The sequence below is a fragment of the Nicotiana tabacum genome, chromosome 22 (assembly GCF_000715075.1).
Source record: "Nicotiana tabacum cultivar K326 chromosome 22, ASM71507v2, whole genome shotgun sequence".
NCBI lineage: Eukaryota > Viridiplantae > Streptophyta > Magnoliopsida > Solanales > Solanaceae > Nicotiana > Nicotiana tabacum.
In genome coordinates, this window is record NC_134101.1 from 42,128,082 (window position 1) to 42,150,627 (window position 22,546).

Consider the following 22,546-nt stretch of genomic DNA (forward strand, 5'->3'; position numbering starts at 1 on the left):
ACGCTCCTAAGTCCAAAATTACCATACGGAGCTATTGGAATCATCAAAACTCTATTTTGGGGTCGTTTACACATAATTCACCATCCGGTCAATTATTTCAACTTAAGCTTCCAAAACAAGAATTGTTCTTTCAATTAAATCCTAAATCATCCGTAAACCAAACTTAACCACTCTCGCAAGTCATAATATACATTTTAAAGTTGCTCGGGACCTTAAGCCACCGAACGGAACGTAAGTTCTTTAAATGACAAGTCGGGTCATTACAGAAATGATGGGTAACAACCATCAAAATAAGCTATATATCGCATAATTTATAAGTTGACTCACTCCTGCTTTCACGAACAGTATTACGCAAGCACAAGTTTAGAGTCTTATTCGATACAAATAAATTATACTAGTATCTAGCTCTAATTATAGGGATGGATTGGGAGTCAATGGATTAGGAACTGTTATATGCTCAAAAAGTATTTTGGATATGCTATTTTTAATTTCAGCGTTTTGAATTCCATGCCCATCTCCATGCAGATACATGCACTGTGCCGTTCTTGCAATATTCTTTGCGATTTCAACAAATGTTCCAGAAAATAGCAAGTTTTCTCTCTGAGCTTTGTTCATCATTTCCCATGTCTCCTTTATCAAATGTTGTATGCGTTCTCTTGCCTCTTCTTCGGAAACACCCTTTTCGTTTATGTAACACTGAATAGATTTTGGAACGTCCCCCCTCTTCAATTCATCCTGAAATAAATACATGAATAAATAAATTAAATGAGACATCAAGATTTGCTACGCCTATTTCATGTAAAAGAAAGGTATAAAAGCATACAGATGATGTCCCTAAATCATCGACGAAGCGAAAAATTGTTGAAGACCAGCGAATTATGTCTGGGTACTTGCTTAGTGATTCCAATTCCTCTTTGGTAATTGGATTGGTAACTAAGAAGAATGCGTGGATTAATATCATAGGAATTGAAATTGAGATCCATGCGTTATCCATGTATTCTTGCAGAGTTGGCTTATGTCCATTATAGTACCATCCTGCTTCTCGTAAGTAAGCTTTGCACAAATCTGCCCACTAATTAATTAACGTGCATGTGTTTCAAATAGCAGATTTAGATTTATAGGAAATTAATAAAATAGGCATGTTTAATCTCTGGGACTAAAAGAATGTAATCTAAATACAACGATATCAATTCTTACTGATTTTGAAAGGTAGGGTAGAATGTTGATACCCTGCACTTTAAGAACTTCATATGCCATTTCATTTATTGTGTTGAACAGCGCAAGGTACATTACTTTCATGTATTCCGGAAGTTGCTCCATTGCTGTTAGCTCCCATATGAATTTATTATTATTTTATATTTTCACAACAATAGAAAGGAGAACTTATATAGAGGGGTAAATTAATTAGAGTAAGTAGGTGAAATTTGAACGCACGTGAAAAGGAGAAGCTAATTATTAAAAGCAATTCTTGAAAATGTTTGTCGATTAATCATTAGCTATAAGTTGAATAATTTTTTGTGTTACGCAAGATTAATGAATTGTTACAGATATAGTTACTTTAATTACCTTTCTACAACATCAGTAAGTCCCATAAATATCATAAATATCATCAATGGATGTAACAAAAACAATGATCTTTGTCAGCATTACTCGGCAATGTCCTTGTTGAGGCTCAAATACTATCCCTACTCCCCAAAAGAAAGCCTCTGCTAGTCTGTCTCTTGAAAATGGCAACTTCTCTGCCAGGCACGTGGTCTTCCACCACCTTTAAATATAATTAATTACTCATTAATGCTATACATGAGAAATTATCAAAAACATGTTCTAAATAATTAAGCAAAAATACTTTTTTAGTTCCTCCTAATTAATTAACCTTCAGATTTTTGGTAAACTTATGTATTGACTATGGACATATATTTATAGATACTCACCTTGATACATCTCTTAATTCTTCTTGATGTGTTGCTTGAACAATGTTGAAGTCCAACTTGGCAAGCTCAAGCAGAAGAGGATTAGCGTTTGGTATTTTCTCATAAACGTTTAAGTACCACCTTGTCTCTAATCTCAACATCATCCAATGTGAAGGGAGTTCCAACGCATGGCGGGCTAATGTTGTTGTTAATTCTTCGGCTCCGACTTTGTGACTCTTCTAGCGGATTTCAAAGTGTTTTTTGTTTCTATAGTAAAAAACGAAGCTTCGTACAATTGCAACAATCCTTTTGGGTTTTTATCAAGACTTTTCTTGAAATTACCGTCCTCAATCTTGAAACTGTTCAATATATCTAAACAAGGGGGAAAAATCTAAATATATGTTCAAATCTTTCACGTAATGAGATCTTTTAATTATATATATATATATATATATATATATATATATATATATATATATATATACACACACACATAATATTTTGTCATAGAGACCGATTATTGGTAATCGTAGAGGCTATATATCTATAAAGATGATTGTTATATACAGAGAGATAATTTTACAAAAAAACGTACTGCAATAAAAATGGTTATTGTTGTTAATAATTGGTAAAATGTTGTTTTAGTAAGAGATATAATATAATATAAAAAATTTGGTGCCAAAAAGATTTTGATTTTATATTAAAATATTATTATATAGAAATTGTTATATAGAGGTATGATTGTATATTCTTTTCAAAACATTGATAACTCTATCGATTATGATTTAGTTCTTCTTTTCTTACATTGGTAACTCTTAAATGTGTAACTAATACTATAATAACTTAATTTTGGGTAATTATACGAAACACCTTTATAGTATGATTTCTTTTCGGACACACTCCCTATATGTTATCAAATACTTACACCCTCTATATATACTATGAAAATCCTACACTGGCACCTCTTATGAAGTATAATCTTTTAGTGAGTATATTAAAATATAATTACTTAAAGACAAATTAAACTTGTAAATAAAAAGTTCTTATATATTGATTTTTTTGAAGTTTTAAAAAAAGAATTAATATTTTTGTTAAAAAAAACTTATTAATGCCTTTTATGAATTTAAATGGGTTTATCTAGAATTGAATCATATAATAGGGGGTATTTAGTGCAATTAAAGCTAGCCATTAATGCAGGTTCACATGTATATATGTGTATGTCGCATGTCAACATTCAAATGTATACAAGGTCGACTTTCCCCAAATGTTTCATCTTTTTATAAAATAGCACAAAATTTAAGACTATTGAATATAAGAGCATAAAAAAGGGCCCCAGAACATGCACAGATGAACAGTACGTACGTACATACCTTGAGAAATATCAAAACCATGTTCTCTCAAGAGTTTAAATTTAAAAGCTGTAGCGTATAATAATGAATATTCTCCCGCGACTATGTTTCTGCCCTCCTTCTGTAATATATGTTGTTGGTGTATGCTTCTCAAAATTTGAAAGATTTCTTCCTTGAAGTGGTAACTCAGTCCAAGTCTTTGTAAGTTGTCAATCAGCTCCAGCTTGTCTAATTCTTCTCCATCAACATCGTCCATCATCTTCAACTTCTTCCGCATTTCCTCCTTCAGTTTATTTAATCGCTTCGTATAGTTGTCTCCCTACGTACGCAATTTTTTTAAGAAAAAACATTAACTTACTAATAAAATGATCATTTGATAAAATATTCACGTGATTCTGATCCATGCAAATATAGTACACAGAGATATTAGTATATATTATCTTTGAGTAACAAGAAAGACTTAATAATAACAGGCTGTACCACATAATCATTGTTAATGGATTGGATATATTCGAAATGCCATGTAGGAGGTTTGTAATTCCCAGAACGCCTATGGGTATTCATATTTGTGGGAATAGAGCTGTGACTCAATGGTGGTTCAGCTTTTGGACTAGTGGAATTAGCTTTAGACATGCTGCAGGCTTTGGCTTTTGATATAAGTGATGCCTTTCTACCACTGAAAAAGGAAAGAGAAGGAGTTGCAGGTCTTATGGAGGTGGCCATAAATAGCATCTCTACTTTGTTCAAATTTGATCAAATTTTATGAGTGGAGAGATTTTTTAAATATGGTAATTGGATCCCCAAGCAGTTTTTAGTATAACAAATATCACTCTAAAAGCTTATGTGGCGAAGAAGTTAAATATAAAGAAAAAGTGGGCGCGTAATAGTCCAAAGTAAAGCCAAAAACCAGCCCCCAGCCCCTCCCATTCTTCATCTTCATCACCCCGGTCCCCCCTCCCCTTCCTCCTTCAAGCTGTTCTTCTCCTTTCACAAATTTTCCTTCTTCTAATCCTTTAAACACTTCTACATAGAAACCCAAGAGGCCCAAAAACAAAAAATTAAAAACTTTCCCCAAAAAAAACCTTAATTAATAATTTCAGTTTAAATGTCTAATCCAATTCCTTCCTAAGACCAATCAAAATCAAAGGTCATGCACACTCTAACAATATATATATATATAAAAAAGAGGGAATAGACAAGGTGACTTGGCACCTCTCTTTGGCCAAGGATCTCATTTATCTTTTTTCTCTCATTTTTATATAAGTAAATTAGCTCAATAATGACTTGACTCTCCTTGATTGCCCAATTTTATTATACTCTTTAAACTGTTAATGTTTACCCAAAATGAAAAAAGAAATGTTTACCAACGGTTGTATTCCAAAAATGGCGGTTACGATTTCACTGTTTCATAAACTTAATGCTTACTAACTATTATGTTACAAAAATAGTCGTTACTTAGCTTCCACCCTTTCATATTAAGCATTCATAAGGAATAACAATGAATTCTAAAGATTCACATCCTACATTTATAAGGTCCTTCAATGTTTTTAACATCAATATCCCATATTCTGGTGGCTAGCGATGATGTGATTGTTAGCTTGATGAATAATGTTCTCGAAAAGAGAGTGAAAACCTCATCAGATGTCCAGTAAGTTTTTTTCATTAACTTTTTAAGTTATGCCATACTTCTTTATTCTTAAAAAGAAAGAAAGAAAGAAAAGGCGAATAAAATAACAATACTGTTGTATTTTCTGCATGTGGGAACTGGCTGATGTAACACCCCGGAAAATTTTGAAGTATTTAAGTGTAAAGCCCCGTAAAATTTTACAAATGAATTCAAGATTTCATGGTGCCGGAATAGGCTTACGTGTTTGAAGATTGTATAAAATCTGCGGCTCGAACTTTTTGGGTTGAACAGTGCGTTGGAAAGTAGAAGAAAAAATATTTGGGCAGAAAAATGCATTTCTGCGGCCTACTATGCGGCCGTAGAATCACTTTGCGGACCACATAATGGCCGCAGAGTGAGGCGGGAATGGGCAAGTTGGAGATTAGGTTTGCGGCGCATTATGAGACCGCAGACCAATTCTACGGTGCATTATGCGACCGCAGAATAGGTCTGTGGGCTTTATAATGACCGCAGACTGAGTCAAACATGCCTAGTTTTGGAGGCCAATTATGCGGCCTATTCTATTCGACCGCATATCCTGTTCCGGAGCTTCATTTTTGAGATTTTTATAACCCGACCCTACTTCGTTAAATAGACTATTTGTACCATCCTTTGAGCAAAAATCTAACATTTTGAGGGTTAAAGAGTGCCCTAGAGTGGGAGAGAGTTCTTCAACAATTGGTTCTTCAATTCTTGCTCGAATTTTGGAAGATTAACAAGGAAAACTCACTAGGTCTTCATCCTAGAGATAAGATTCTACATCCTAACCCTCAATTTCGAATTTTATCTAGAATTGGGTAATTAGTAAAATGATTCTTGCGTATGGGAGTTGGTTATTTACATGCATGTGTTATCAAAGGGTGTAGGATAATTATTGAGCTAAAACTGATAAAGAATGGGTTGTGGGATGATGGAATCCTCCATAAAAGGACCTTGAAACCTTGATGCACACCTAGTGTATGATAAAATACTCAAATGAGCTGAAACCATGAATACCTTCCTAATTTGTGTTCAATTTTGTTATGTCTCAAAATAGATTGGGATTTCTAGAATTTTCGGAACGTTGTAGTAATTTAAGAAAAGTTCAAAGCGATGTATGTTAGCTAAAATACTCTCTTAGAATTGAATTTCATGATGTTCCCGTAAGTTTCAAGTATGGTTGTATCAAGTTTCTTATTTTATGTTTCGAGATATTCCCAATAAATTCGATTGTCCCGAATAAGCAAAGTGTCGAGAATTATGTATTTAAAATATGTTACAAATGTTCCTATCACATTATGTTATCCTTTGGGAATGTGTTCAAGAATGATATGTACATTAAAATGCTATGTCTTTGAGTCTTGTTCCAAATGAAGGTTATGATGCCAAATTGTATGAGAAAATCCCAATATACTTAAGACTCTTAATTGCTCATATGTGTACCTAAAGTTTGATTGAAAATGTCTTATTGTTGATAATTTATAAAGATGGTTGGAAGTAAAATAAGTGAATTGGGGATATAAAGTGTGGCCAACGTGCCAAAAGTGAAAGTTATACTTGTCGCCGATGGTGCCAATGAAATGAAATGATGTCAGAAAGGTTATAAAATAATCTTTGATTCAACTATTCTGAATTGACTTCGAAAATAGAATTGCCTAAAAGCTTATGAACTCAAGTCATGCCCATATGTGGCTGTTTTAACAAATGTTATGCTTTGTGAGTATTTTCAATGTGTTTTGCATTCTTATATATTCGTGAGTGAAAATTGTGTATTGCCCGTTTTGGAAAAAAATATTTCAAGAATAAATGGTGTGTTACTTGTTGATGATTTTAACTTGCACATCAATTGCCAATTATTTTACTCCATTTCTCGAAAAGAAATCTATTGTGCTTAAATTGTTCATTACTAATGAACTTAAAGTTGTGATTTTCGGAATATTATATATTTTGATATTTATGATGATAATACATGAGAGGGAAAAAATGAAAGTGTGGAATATCAAATACGGCCAACGTGCCTTGAATAAAGAATCTTATAAATGGCCAAAAGAGCCAAAAAAATATTATTGTTGTTATTGGTTGAAAATACTAGTGGAGATTCATACAATGTGAAAGATGATGAAGTAAATATACTTGTACCTATGTTATTTTTGTGAATTATTGCCCTTATTTGGGATGAGATTGATGTGATAAAATTATTCCTCTTAATTGGGATGAGATTGATTAATAGAAAAGGATGATGTCGATCCACACGGCATTATGGTGAGACGGCCTAGCTGATCGGGTCGTGATCGGACACCATGCCGCACACACGGTGATGATTGTGCTGGAAATTATAATTGAAATTGTGATTGTGGTTGATGTCTCTAATGAGATGGCCTAACCGATCGGGTCGTGATCGGACTCTGTGCTAAAAGTACGGTGGTATTCGTATTGAGAGTGATTGTGGCTGATGTCTCTAATGAGATGGCCTAACCGATCGGGTCGTGATCGGATTTCATGCTAAAAGTATGGTGGTATTGGTATTGTGAATATTGGTATTGAAAAAGATGATATTGTGAACAGTGATATATCGGTGCTAAAGATCTCCCAACCAAAAAATAATAATATTATCATCATATTTTGATTATTACTTCAGAGTGCTATCTTCATATTTTGGAAATTATTATGTTTTAACTTGGCATTTGAATATCATTGATTGTTGATTGTTGTTTCCACGATTTTTCATTTCTTACATTGGCATTCCATTTTGAAAGAGGACAGTTAGCTTTACATACTAGTACTATTCCATATGTACTAACATCCCTTTTGTCGAGGGCGTTGCATCTTTAATGGATGCAGGTAGTTCATCAGCGGGTAGCTTTGGTCTTCCTTAGCAGTCGCTCTCTATTCAGCAGGTTTTGGTGAGTCCTACACTTTTCCGGGCCTGATGTCATTTGAGTTGTACATTGTGTTTTGAGGTATAGCCGGGGCCTTGTTGCCGGCACTTCCGTACTACTCTTCTGTTGTACTTAGAGGCTCCGTAGACAGGTTGTGGGTGGTAGTCGATGTTGGAAATTGAACTAGAAATATTGGTATTTGGCAAATATATTCTTCACTATGTTTATAAACTTGTAATATTTTGGAAATTATGAATGAAACTACTAATAGAAATGAAATGAGAGCTGTTAATGAAATCTTTTCAATGTTTGATTAATGGAGTACATCTCCTCTTTATTCGTGGATGAGTTTGGGTAGAACTAAGTTATAGTGTTTTATATGAGGTTATTTTTAAGAACTAAGTTATACTATTTTATTTCAGGTGGGAATGTCTTTTTCTTTATAAGGTATATGGGGATTTTATGAAGCCAATAATCTGTGAGGTTTTTTTTTTTGTTTACGTTTTTATTAATTTTATCATTCGGTATCCGGAACTCAAATGCTGATTATGTATTATTATAAGGGAAGACGAAAGCTACATTGAAATATAATTTTCCTACGACGGAAAGAGTAAGCGAGAGGTTATTTTCTACTTCTTGAACTTCTAATTATTGTGGTTGGTTCACTTCAAGCCTCCAGCAATATTGTAGTTCTTTTTGTGTTTGATATAATTTGGTATATGGATTAGGTTTTACTTCTTTTTTTTCTTTCATTATGCGTTGTCGTCCTTTTTACTTGTATGGAAAAGATGATATATATTTATAATTTATATACATATATATTAAATGTCAAAAATATCATGATTTAAATTTTGTTACACATACAACACACACACATATATGTATATATATATATATATATATATATATATATATATATATATATATATATATATATATATACACACACATATATATTAAATGTCAAAAATATCATGATTTAAATTTTGTTACACATACAACACTTAAAAATATAGTATCACCTTTAAAGATATACATTTTAAGTATCCCTAGAAGACCAAAAACTCTTACGCAGTGAAAAATTAAGAAAAGTTATAGAACTAATTGTAGATAATTAGAACATGAAATTTAATCTATTTAAATTTTAAAATTTTAAAGGAATCATAACATATTTCTTATATTTGGGTATTAGAATAGAAACATTTCGCATATTTAGGTTTTATTGACTGCGCGAAGCGTAGAAAATTTCACTAGTGATGTTACATTTCTCATACCCATTTACCTTCCAAGTTCTTCTTATTCTTCTTTTTTTAAAAAAAAAAATTTTATTTTTGTAAAATCTATTGCGGATAACTCTTTGTTCTGGTTGGTTCATGTAACGACCCGGTCAGTCGTTTTGAGAGTTGTAACCCCGTTCTCCCATTTACTGCTCATTCTGTACTTTATAGCTGTATCGTGAATTTACGGGGTAGTCAGTTCGGGTCCGGTGAGGTTTCAGAATGAATTGAGACACTTAGTCTCAAGGATGAAAACTTAAGTTGAAATAGTTGATCGGTTATTGACTTATGTGTAAACGACCCCAGATTAGAGTTTTGATGATTCCAATAGCTCTATATGGTGATTTTGAATTTAGGAGCATGTCCGAAATTCTATTTGGAAGTCTGTAGTTAAATTAGGCTTGAAATGGCTAAAATAGAGGTTTAAGTTTGTAAGTTTGACCGGGGAGTTGACTTTTTGATATTGGGATCGGAATCCGATTCTGAAAATTTAAATATGTCTGTTATGTCATTTATGACTTGTGTGCAAAATTTGAGGTCAATCGGACTTGATTTGATAGGTTTCAGCATCGAATGTAGAAGTTGAAAATTCTCAAGTTTCACTAGACTTGAATTGAGGTATGATTCGTGTTTTTAGCGTTGTTTGATGTGATTTGAGGCTTTGACTAAGTTCGTATGATATTTTAGGACTTGTTAGTGTATTTGGTTGAGGTACCGGGGGCCTCGGGTGAGTTTCGGATGGTTAACGGATCGAAATTTGGACTTAGAACAAAGTTGAAAACCTTATGTCATCTGATACAATCGCACCTGTGGAATTGGCTCGCAGGTGTGAGCTCGCAGAAGCGAGCGTGGGAGCGCAGAAGAGGAAAATGGAGAGTGCAGCAGTGGCCACAGGTGCAGAGGAAAATTTCCGTATCTGCACGACCGCAGATGCGGATGAAGGATCGCAGGTGCGCTTGGGACCGCAGAAGCTTGATACGCGTGGCTAGTGAGATAAGGGTAGCTTGATACGCGTGGCTAGTATGGGAACTACTAGAAGTCATGCGGTGTGATAAGGGTAGCTAAAATGCGGGATGCTATTTCGGAAAAAAAAATAATTTCTTTAATATTAAATGTGAAGGCTCTCGCAGTGATATAAAGAAATGAGCTATTGTGAATTTATTTATGATTTGGGACCACGAGGCGGTACCTCGGGAGTGCCCTTGTTGATATTTCTTTATGGTTGTATTGCCTTCGGTTATTTTTGGTGTTTTCCTTAAAGTTGTAAATTTTCGTTTTTCTTCCACGAGGTGTTATATTATTATTATTATTATTATTATTATTATTATTATTATTATTATTATTATTATTATTATTATTATTATTATTATTATTATTATTATTATTATTATTATTATTATTATTATTATTATTATTATTATTATTATTATTATTATTATTATTATTATTATTATTATTATTATTATTATTATTATTATTATAATATTATTAAACTGTTCGTCCTGTCTTTTATTATTTCTAGTAAGGCCCTGACCTGACCTCGTCACTATTCAACAGAGGTTAGTCTTGGCACTTACTGGGTACCGTTGTGGTATACTCATACTACGCTTTTGCACATCTTTTTGTGCAGATCCAGGTACTTCCTACTAGACCATGTATCAGTGAGCTAGACTATACGCGGAGACTTTAAGGTATATATGCCATCATCCGCAGACCTCGGAGTCCCCCTCTATCCCTAATATGTTATTTTTCCTTATTCTCCTTAGACTCTGATGTATAGAGATACTTAGAATAAATTCTTAGAAGCTTGTGACTTATTTCTACAGGGTTTTGGGAGTTGTAACTATTTCAATCGCGATTTGATTTATTTTATATGTTGAGATTTGAGTTTCAGTTTTGTATTCCGCATAATTGATATGCTTACCTAGTCATAGAGACTAGGTGCCATCACACCATGTGGCTCGTTATATGTGTGTTAGGGAGGTGTTTGTTACATTAAAAAAGGAAAGAGTTGTATTAGGACGCCCGTAAAGGTTAAGTATGAAACTAATTTTTCCGTACAAGTACAGGGTACATCTTATGTATTTTCTTTATATATAAAGAGTATGATATTGTCACGACCCAATTTCACCTGTAGGTCATGATGGCGCCCAACACTACAGCTAGGCAAGCCATCTAATAAATTAAGCATACATTGATAAAATTTAAAACCAAGAAAATATAAACCCAAACTCTACCAATGTGTGTGTGCCAAGACCTGGTGTCACAAGTGCATGAGCATCTAGTAGATTATACAAAACTCCAAATACTATCTGAAATGAAATAGACAGAATGTAAATATAAGAAGAGACACTGGTAACTGCAGAACGGCTCAGAAAGGCAGCTCACCACTATGCCTCGGGATGACGTGGGTATGTGATGATAGGTCCTCCACTAGTACATGTCTCAGATCCTGCACAAAAAGTGTAGCAAGTGTAGTATGAGTACGTAAACAACGTGTACCTAGTAAGTATCAAGCCTAATCTCGAAGTGGTAGAGACGAGATGGCCGACTTTGACACTCACTATGGGTCAATAATAATAACTGAAATAAAACTAGAATTTTTAAATCAGCATGATTTATAGAATTTACAAAAATTTATTTAATCAGCGAAAATAATCAAATTCCTTCAACTATAACAATTCTCAATATATTAATTAAATTCCTTCAACAAATAAATTCTAATTTATCAATTAAATCTCATTTACAGGAGTAACAATTAATTCCTAAACAGGCAAGAATAATAATTCATTAAATTTCAAGGATTCTCCAATTTATCAATTAGCTTCTCAAGCTTGAAATAAGTATTAAAGTATCGTGTAATTATTATTATTAAGCACGATTTCTGCCGAGGACGTACGACCTAATCCAAAGTTTCGTATACACTGCTGTGGGACGTGCGGCGCGATCCATAGATGCATCTATCCTGCCGAGGCGTTCGGTCCGCTCCACAAGAAAGGAGGACATTTTCTTATGTACCTCCGGAAGGAGAGTATATTTAGTATAAGATAAATTCGGGAGGAGAACAATTTCTTTTAATAATTAATTGATTTAAACAGAAAATCAAGCCTATGAGATTTTCATCCTTTAATATCTTTATCTAACAATTCACAATATATTCATATATATCAATTAATATTAATTAATCAAAGAATACTATTTACACAAGTAATGCATGCTTTGAGTCCTAAACTACCCGGGCTTTAGCATTTATAGTATCTACGCACGGATTCTCGTCACTTCGTGCGTACGTAGCCCCCACAATTAGCAACAATTATTTAATTTTAATCACCTATGAGGTAATTCCCCCTCATAAGATTAGACAAGAGACTTACCTCATCTTGCTCTAATTTAATCCACTATAAGGCCTTTTCCACGATTATCCAACTCTGTCTGACTCAAATCTAGCCAAAATAATTCGATACAATCACTAAAAATTATAGGAATCAATTCTATAAGAAAATACTACATTTTTAATAAAAATTCCAAAATTAATTAAAAATTCATCCATGGGGCCCATGTCTCGGAATCCGGCAAAAGTTATGAAATTCGATAACCCATTCAATTACGAGTCCAACCATACAAGTTTCACTCAAATCCGACTCCGAATCGATACCGAAATCTCAAAAAAGTTTGTTTCTATGAGATTAATACAAATTTCCCAAATTTAAATTTTATGGTGAAAACAATGATATACTTGTATATGTAGACCAAATCCGAGTTAGAATCACTTACCCCAATGTTTTTCCCTTGAAAAACTGACAAAAGTCGCATCTGCTCAGGCTCAAGTTCGTCAAAAATGGCAAAGGGGACGAATGTCTTCTTTTATAAACTGCCCAGGCAGCCTTCAGAAATTGGGCCTCGATCGTGGCCCTCGAGCCTGGGCTTCGGTCATGGCCTCGATCAGGCCTCGAGCATGGGACTCGATCATAGCCTCGATCAAGTTCGATCTTGGGTCTTGATCCTGGCCCTCGAGCCTTGCCTTCGATCATGGCCCTCGACCTGGACCTTCGATCGTGGCTTCGATACTGAGCCTCGTCCCTGGCTTTGACTCAGGCCTCGATCTGGGGCTTGATATCTGGGTTCGACCTGAGGCTCGATCACATCCTAGAATATACAGCAGAAGGGAAAATTGCAGCAGCTTTTTAAGTCCAACTTTTGATCCGTTAATCATCCGAAACTCACCTGAGACCCTCGGGACCTCAACCAAATATACCAAAAAGTCCTAAAATATCATACGAACTTAGTCGAACCTCTAAATCACATCAAACAATGCTAAAACCATGAATCATACCCCAATTCAAACTTAATAAAACTAAGAGTTTTTAACTTCTACATTCGATGTCGGAACCTATCAAATCAACACCGATTGACCTCAAATTTTACACATAAGTCATAAATGACATAACGGAGCTATGAAAACTTTTTGAACTGTATTCCGACTCCGATATCAAAAAGTCAACTCATCAGTCAAACTTCCAAACTTAAATTCTTATTTTTTAGCCATTTCAAGCCTAATTTAACTACGGACTTCCAAATAAGGTTCCGAACACGCTCCTAAGTCCAAAATCACCATACGGAGCTGTTGGAATCATCAAAATTCTATTCCGAGGTCATTTTCTCAAAATGTTAACCGAAGTCAAACTTAGCACTTTAAGGCCAACTTAAGGAACCAAATGTTCCGGTTTCACCCCAAACACTTTCAAATCCCGAACCAACCATCCCCGTAAGTCATAAATCATTATAAGTACATACGGGAAGTTTTATTTTAGGGAATGGGGTTCTAAAAGTTAAAATGACCGTTTGGGTCATTACAGCTATCATGATCTAAGCTGTCACCTTGCATGCATAGCTATAGACGAATCTTAGCTCCTATTCTATGCGTGGCATATTAAAGAGTGAATACTCTAAAATCTTCTAAACTAACTATTATGATTTTGTCAGTTAAATACTTAAACTATATGGTGTCCCCAAAAAACCTCTTGAATTATATTCCCATGCTTATTTAAAAAAGAAACTGTAATGACCCAAACAGTTATTTTGAGCCCTAGCGCATTGTTCGATGGTTTGAGGCCATGAGTAGCTTCACTTCAGGTATTGTGACTGGCACGTATGGTCGGAATTGAATTTTGGGAAGTTTGGGGCTGACTTAGATGGAAAATTCTAATTTTGGAAGCTTTAAGTTGAAAGAATTGACCAAAGTCTGATTTTTGAGTAAACGAACTCGTAAGCGGGATTTGAAGGTTCCAATAGGTTTGTATGATGATTTTGGACTTGGACATATGTCCGTATCGGGTTTTGGATGACCTGAGAGCATTTCAGCGCTCATTGTGGAAAGTTGTCATTTTAGAAGAATTTTATAACTTTGGGTTGAAGTATATTTTAATGTCATCGATGTCCATTTGAAATTCCGAGCCTGGGAATAGCTTTGTATGGCGATGCTAGTCTTAGGAGCGCATCCAGATGTAGATTTGGAGGTCCGTAGGTCATTTTGGGGTCATTTGGCGGAAGTTGGAAGTTTGAGATTTTTGGAAGTTTGATCGGGGGTGGACTTTTTTTATACCAGGGTCGGATCTCAATTTCGGAAGTTGGAATTAGTCCGTAATGTCATTTAGGACTTGGGTGCAAAATTTTGAGGTCAATCGGACGTGATTTGATAGGTTTCGGCATCGGATATGGAAGTTAGAAGTTCAATAGTTCATTAGGTTGAATCGATGCACAATTCATAGTTTCGATGCTGTTTGGCGTGATTTGAGGCCTCGACTAAGTTCGTAATGTATTTTGGGATGTGTTGGTATATTTGGTTGAGGTCCCGAGGGCCTCGACTGCATTCCGGATTATCAACGGATCGAGTTTGGACTTGGAAGAAGAGCTGAAGCATTTGTCTTCTGGTGTAACCGCACCTGCGTGGTTTTGGCCGCAGGTGCGGAGCCGAAGAAGTGGCCAAGAGGGGGCGCATATGCAGATTTTCGTTGGGCAGTGATGAGACCGCAGATGCGGTCATCTCGCCGTAGAAGCAGGACTGCACCTGCGTAGTGGGCAGCGCAGAAGCGTGGGCGCAGATGGGCATGAGGGCTGCAGAAGCGGCCAATGACCTTGGTTTGGTTTCTCGGAGGTGCGAGACTTAGAGCCGCAGTAGTGGTTGTCACAAAAGCGGTTGTCGCATAAGCGACCTTCTCACCGCAGAAGCGAAATTCGTGTTGGGTAGTGAGGCTTCTTTAAAACGGGGGTTTGTCTCATTTCGACCATGGGAGCCGATTTTGGAGCACTTTTGGAGTGCCATCTTCATTAACTATAATGGGGTAAGTGATTTCTTCACATTGTGAGTTAAATACATGATTTTTATATGGATTCAAGCATGAAAAGTTATAGAAATTGTGAGATTTTGAAAGAAACCTAGAACTCGGTATATTTTGATTTTGACCACGAAATTGGACATGGAATTGAGAATAAATTATATATTTGAGTTCGTAATGTTATGGGTAATGGTTATCTTCGAAAATTTTTGGAATCCCGGTATATGGGCTCGAGGGTTGCTTTATCGACTTTTTGAGCGGAGTGGGAATTTATTTAAATTGATTTGTTATGAGTATTAGAGTATATGTGTTATGGGTTTGCACATTATTTGACTAGTTTTGGAGTAACGGGCATCGTTTGAGGTGTTAGAGAGGCTTTGGAGCTGGTTATGGAACTTAGGAGCGAGGTAAGTCTCTTGTCTAACTCTGTGAGGTGGAAACTACCCCTAGGTGATGTATTGATATGTGTTACTTGTTGCGGGGGCTACGTACGCATGAGGTAACGAGAGTCCGTATGTAGTTAGATCCATGTTATTGTCCGGGTAGACTTAGACTCACACCATGCTATAGCTGTACTATTTGAGTAGTCCCTTGTCTATTAAATTTCTTTATTTTACATTACGACTTGAGACTAAACTTGTGTAGAGCGATAAACTCACTATTGTAGAGATTCGACGGGCTTCGTGATTTGCCGCAAAATAATTATACTCCTTTTACGAATTTCTTCCGCGTTATGCGTTCTCATCGAAAGGTTTTCCCCAAAGCTTCTTATAACTCACATGTCCCTTCGTGAGTGGGGTCAAGGACCCGTCAAAGCTTCTTATTCTAATGGGACAAGACCGTTCACCTCGGTAGGATATATACATCTATTGTTCGTGCCGTTCGACCCTCGGCAGTGCGCACACCTTATGGGATCGGGTCATTCGCCTCGGTAGGATTATGTACTAAACTCTCATGGGAGTGGGCCATTTGCCTCAAAAAAATATAATAGATGTATCTATGGCTATATACCAGATTATGATGGGATCGGGCCATACGCCTCGGCATTTCTATAAAAATACTTCTATGGAATCATGCGTATTATTTTTCAAAAGGGCCACTGTATTTGGGAGTTTTCCTGATTTGAATCATGGCGACCCATCTAGTGAGGTCCATTATATATATATATATATATATATACACACACACACACACACACACACACACACACACACACTCTCTCTCTCTCTCTCTCTCTCTCTCTCTCTCTCTCTCTCTCTCTCTCCGGTGGAGGAGGTGACTGCTAATCGAGAGTTGAGCTTATTTTTTAGAGAAGGATTTTACCACATATTTATACTTGTTTAATTCGTTTACTTACTCTGCCCAATATCTATTTACTTCTTATTGTATCTGTCTTATTGGACCACTAGTAAGTGTCGATGTCGACCTCTCATCACTATTTCTCTGGGGTTAGGCTAGATACTTACTGCGTACACGTGGATTTACGTTCTCATGCTACACTTGCTGTACATTTTTGTACATGTACATATATGTCTGGTGATCTTTTAGGCGCAGAGGCGCGGATGATGCGGGGACTTACCGTGAGCTGTATTTTATGTTACGATTCGCAGCCTGCAGAGTTTTCATCTAAGTTATTTATATTCTCCTGTCTAGATTGTACTCCAGAAAGATGTTGTAATGTATTATATTTCCTAGTTGGCATTCATGTACTTGTGACACCAGGTTTTAGGGGTGCTTATGGGTGGTTCATTATTGTAGTCGTGAAAATATCATTAGTTACCCTGTAAAAATTCTATTTCTTAGTACTTAATTGATGAAATTATGATTTCAAAAATACTAAAATGAGTAATTAAGTTAATCATCCACTGTTGGTTTGCCTGGCGACAGTGTTAGGCGCCATCACGGACTTTAGTAGATTTTGGATCGTGACAACTTGGTATTAGAGCATTAGGTTCACGTGAGTCTCACGAGTCATGAGCAAGTCTAGTAAATTCTTGCGGATCGGTACGGAGACGTCTGTACTTATCTTAGAGAGGCTATAGGGTTGTTAGGAGCACTTACCTTCTTGATTCCTCATCATGCGATATGATTCCTTTGAGGATTATGCCTTTATTTTCTTTCTACTCATTCTTGTACGGTGTTGAGCACTCATGTCAATTTGGCACCGAGGAGTTGCAGTGGTACTACAGACGTGGAGCAGGATTTTCCTCCCTGCGCATTCGAGCGAGTTGTTATCGTCTTCTTGTAGAAGGATATTTTGTCATTTCAGCTCAGTAGCTATATTTCGGATGGTTTTGAGGCTATGTACAGGTTGCTATGATGTTCATGAGTTATGATCTCGCGGTATTGATATAATGGCGGGGTGCTCGATTATGTGCCGACACAGTGAATGACTTGAATGTGGGATTTCTCAGCGCATGATGTAGAGGTTTAGCATTTAATTCCAGCAAAGGAAAGGTAATCGTACTATGAATGTTCAGGTTTGGGGTTAATAGAGTGACGAGATTTGATATTTTTGAGCGTGGTAGAGTTCTCAATTGTGATGTGGTATCACCGCCCTTGTTAAATGCGTTAAGGTTCGCCGGTGTTATGGTCTTCTTCAATTTGCCTTCGGGGCAGGGTATTGTGAAATGGTGCCTGAGAAGCAGTTGTCAGAGATAGCTGAGTGTAGCGATTTTGGAATCGAATCAGTAATTCTATTGTTGATGGCTCGAGAAGGATAATCATCTAGGAGGCTTTGAGTTGGTGGCAATTTATTAGATTAAGTGCTACAGAGATGGATTCAGATTTGAGGCAACAATTGGGCAGCGAAGGATGAGGAAGGACATGTAGGGAGGTGTCTTGCGGTGGTTGAATTGCTAGAGGGTCAAGTATGAAAAACGAAAGTCGAGAAATTCCTTAAAGGAGAGGGTTTGACCAAAGTGGGAGAGTAGCATATGGGTTCCATGGTAGGATGTCCACATGCCTCGAGGAAAGTTTGGAGCCATTTGTGAATTCATGGTAGATAGTGACTAGGTCCACATAATTTATTTGGATGCAACATGACTTCGAGTTTGGAATGCATTGTTGGACTTTCAGTGATTTCAACGGGGTAGGAGGAATCTTGGTTGGTTCCAAGATTATGTAATTACAACTTCAAGCTAAGTGGGGGAGCCCCACCGTCTACGATCGGATCGCGTGGTTGTCTGCTTGTGTGGTTTTTGGTTATCGGTGTATTAGTGGGTTATCATGACTAAGGAAAGAAAACATCAGTAGTAATTCGAGCAAAGGATTTGAGGAATGTGTGCTATTTTTGGCCTTATCGATTCGTGTTCAGGTTTTGGGAAGACTCAGAGTTTATGCTTCGTGTGGATGTGATGTACAAGGAAAAGAAATTCAGCTGGCTGCTTCTTTGAGAGGGTGTTCACGTGCTAGCAGAGCCTTGGAGTTGATTATATTCTGGACCAAGTCAGAGTGGGTGACTCTCAACAACGGTCCTAGTGGGTTCAAAAATTAAAGTGCGGTGCCCAAGGGTTTCGAGTTCGTGGTGTGGTTAACTATCGATCTTTTGCAGTGGATTATGAAAAGGGACTTGGAATGTTCTATGTTATCATCAGTCTATGGTGCAACATTGGAGATATGGGAGAAAATAACTTCGGATTCGTAGAGGAATTATCAGAATGGGTGTATAAGTTGAAGATGCGATGTGCGCTCAAGGAGGGTATGAGATAGTTAGTGGATTTTGAGACAATGTGGTTTCGTGAAATAGGGTCACTCAGGATGAGTGCATATTGGGTTCGTTATATTTTTGAATGGAGCTATTATTATTTCTAAGGCAAGTCCAGAGTAAATTAGAAGTTGATTCGGTTAGCAATGGTTGAATCGGCATGATGGTGGCAATGATCAGTCCCTTCAACATGTTAAGTTATGCAAGTGATTTGTGGTGGTACATGTGAGGCTTGACGGCCGCCGTAATTTGATTATTTGGAGGTATTCGATTATAATGGCCTGTTATGTGTAGATGGATCCCGGAAGAGTTATGGTGGTTTAGACCACTACTTGAGGATTGTATTTTCTGCAGTTATGGGAATTCATTCGCGTATTGCAATGGTTCTCCTGAAATGAGTTAAGTGAAAGGTCTCTATATGATTGAGTGTTTAGTCTATTAGTGGTTCAGGAGTTATGATGGAATTCTTGTACTCTCGCATATTGGGATGTTAGTTGCAGTGAATGGCATGGGAATTGGAAGTTGAGGATCAAGGTTGCATTTCGGTGTAGACAAGAATGTCACGAGCTCGGATGAGCAAGAAATAATTCAGATGTTTAGAGTAAGCTAGTATTGTCTTTAACGCCACCTGAAATCGTTGTCCTATGTAAGAGGCTTTGTGTACTGATTTGCGGGTTCTCGATTTGCTTTACAACACTAGTATAGTAGGTGGTATGGATATGCAGACTTTGCTACATGGTGCGGAAGGTCGTGGGGGCGTATCCCACGGGAAGATTGTATAAGTGCGATATGTTAGTCACTTGATTGTTAAAGATTGAAACTGAGTATGGAGGTTACTGCAATATCATAAATACAAGAGTTTATGCCTGAGAGGCTTTCTATTCCTTGGGTTGTGGACTGTGTGAATTGTTCCAGATTTGACGGATGTTCTTATGTGTCATGGGTAGGGTTATTGTGGATCCTTGAAAGGTTATTACCCTAGTATGGCATGATCAGAATCGGCTTAAGGGTTGTTGATGGGTCTAAATGTGGATGTGTGCTCTACACCAGGCCGGGTGTGTTCATCCAACATAGAATTTCTTATGGAGGAGTCTTAGGGCATTGGATGTTATTTTCGTCGCCAACTATTCCATGTAGTCCTCTATTATTCCGTTGGGTTGTGAGACGACTTGATTATTTGCACGTGTGTTGTGGTCCCGTGTAGCTTATGGTGTTATATGAGCAGTATGGCTCTCGAGATTCAAGTCATTTATTGCACCTTAGTTGTTCTTGGGTTTTGTAGCGTATGGCGCTATCCGTCTCCCCGGGATTTGTATTATGCACTTGGCGTGCTTGTGATTGATATTCAAGCATTTCATAAGTATAAGCATTTCGTCTTGATGTGTGTTTTCTTCTTGATGGTTATGTACGGATCGGGTGGCATGCCGCCACGAGTATATTGTTTGGATTGGGTAGCATGCCGCCACAGGAATGCTATTTGGATCGAGTTGCACGCCGTGACGGTATCATGTGTGGATCGAGTTGCACGCCGCAATAATGAGATGATTAAGCACGGTTCCTTATATTTATTTTGTGTGTCCTGTTTCTTACCTATGAGAAAGGCTCATAGTATTTGATGGCCATTTTATTTTTTATGTGGGTCGGGTAGTTCTTCTCCAGAGTTCATTTTCCTTATGTATCACATTCGAGTTGTAGTGTGTTGGCTCATTGTGGGCGTCGTATGAGACTTTTGGCAGTGTCTGGGATGGCTTATTGCCCCAGTAGTTTGTACTGGGTGAGGCGAGATTATTAGACCTGAAATTAGCGTGGCCAGATTTATTAAGGTGCATTAAAGAGAAAATATCATTATTCAGTTCAGAGTGAGGTAATGGTTCTTGTCAGGAGGAGAAACTCCATGATTCATTGATTTGGCAGGTGGTTATAAGTTTTTACCCGTCTTTTTCGTCATGGCAGTATTGCGAGAGTTGGAATAGTCCTTATAGGTGTCATGAGGTGTGTTGTGGGCACCAGATTCGTAAAATTTCAGCTATTTTGGTCAGGGGATGTTATTATGGTCATGTGAATTATGCGGTGCAGGGTGTGAATTCAGAAAGGGTATACTATCATGTTTTGGTACAGTATCTGGTGATTGATACGTTGTTCGTGTGTTAGAATCTGGTATCGTGGAGAATTCCGGATGTTGGAATTTGGTTGTAAAGCTTGTTAGCTAAGGTAGCAGGAAAGATCTTCAGTGTGGCTCGAGCTAATGTGCTCAACTGGGTTGTGGTGGCACGGGTAGGTGCACGAGGTGTTAAACAGTGATTTTGGACAACCCCAGAGCAGTTTTTTGCACGTTCGAGGACGAACGTATGTTTAAGTGGGAGAGAATGTAACGACCCGACTGGTCATTTTGAACCCTAGCGCGTCGTTCGATAGTTTGAGTCCATGAATGGCTTCACTTCAGGTATTATGACTGGCACGTATGGCCGTAATTAAATTTCGGGAAGTTCGGGGCTGACTTAGATGGAAAATTCTAATTTTGGAAGCTTTAAGTTGGAAGAATTGACTAAAGTCTAATTTTTTAGTAGAAATCGAAATCGGGATTTGAAGGTTCCAATAGGTTTAGATGATGATTTTGGACTAGGGCATATGTCATGATCAGGTTTTGGATGACTCGGGAGCGTTTCAGCGCTCATTGTGGAAAGTAGGCATTTTAGAAGACTTTTATAAATTTGGGTTGAAGTGTAATTTAATGTCATCGATATCCGTTTGGAATTCCGAGCTTGGGAATAGCTCCGTATGGCGATAATGGTCTTAGGAGCGCATCCGGATGTGGATTTAGAGGTCCGTAGGTCATTTTGGGGTTATTTGGCGGAAGTTAGAAGTTGGAGGTTTTTGGAAGTTTGACCGGGGGTGGACTTTTTGATACCAAGGTCAGATCTCAATTTCAAAAGTTGGAATAAGTCCGTAATGTCATTTTGGACTTGTGTGCAAAAATTTGAGGTCAATCGGACGTGCTTTAATAGGTTTCGACATCAGATGTGGAAGTTAGTAGTTCAATAGTTCATTAGGCTTGAATCGATGCGCAATTCGTAGTTTCGATTTTGTTTGGCATGATTTGAGGCCCTGACTAAGTTCGTAATATTTTTTGGGATGTGTTGATATATTTGGTTGAGATTCCGAGGGCCTCGGGTGGATTCCGGATGATCAACGGATCGATTTTAGACTTGGAAGAAGAGCTGAAGCATTTGTCTTCTAGTGTAACCGCACCTGTGTGGTTAAGGCCACAGGTGCGATACTTAGAACCGCAGAAGCAGCTGTCGCAGAAGCGACCTTCTCACCGCGGAAGCGGAATTCGTGCTGGGCAGTGGGGCTTCTTTAAAATGGGGGTTTGGCCCTTTTTCAACTCATTTTCGTTTATGGGAGCCGATGTTAGAACACTTTTGGAGTGCCATCTTCATCAACT

General features: G+C 37.2%; 1 pseudogene; it reads right to left on the reverse strand.

Annotated features, from left to right (window-relative positions):
* Window positions 1–292: 292 nt before the first annotated feature.
* On the reverse strand, window positions 293–3,301 carry LOC107807523 ((-)-camphene/tricyclene synthase, chloroplastic-like; annotated as a pseudogene).
* Between the last annotated feature and the right edge of the window lie 19,245 nt (window positions 3,302–22,546).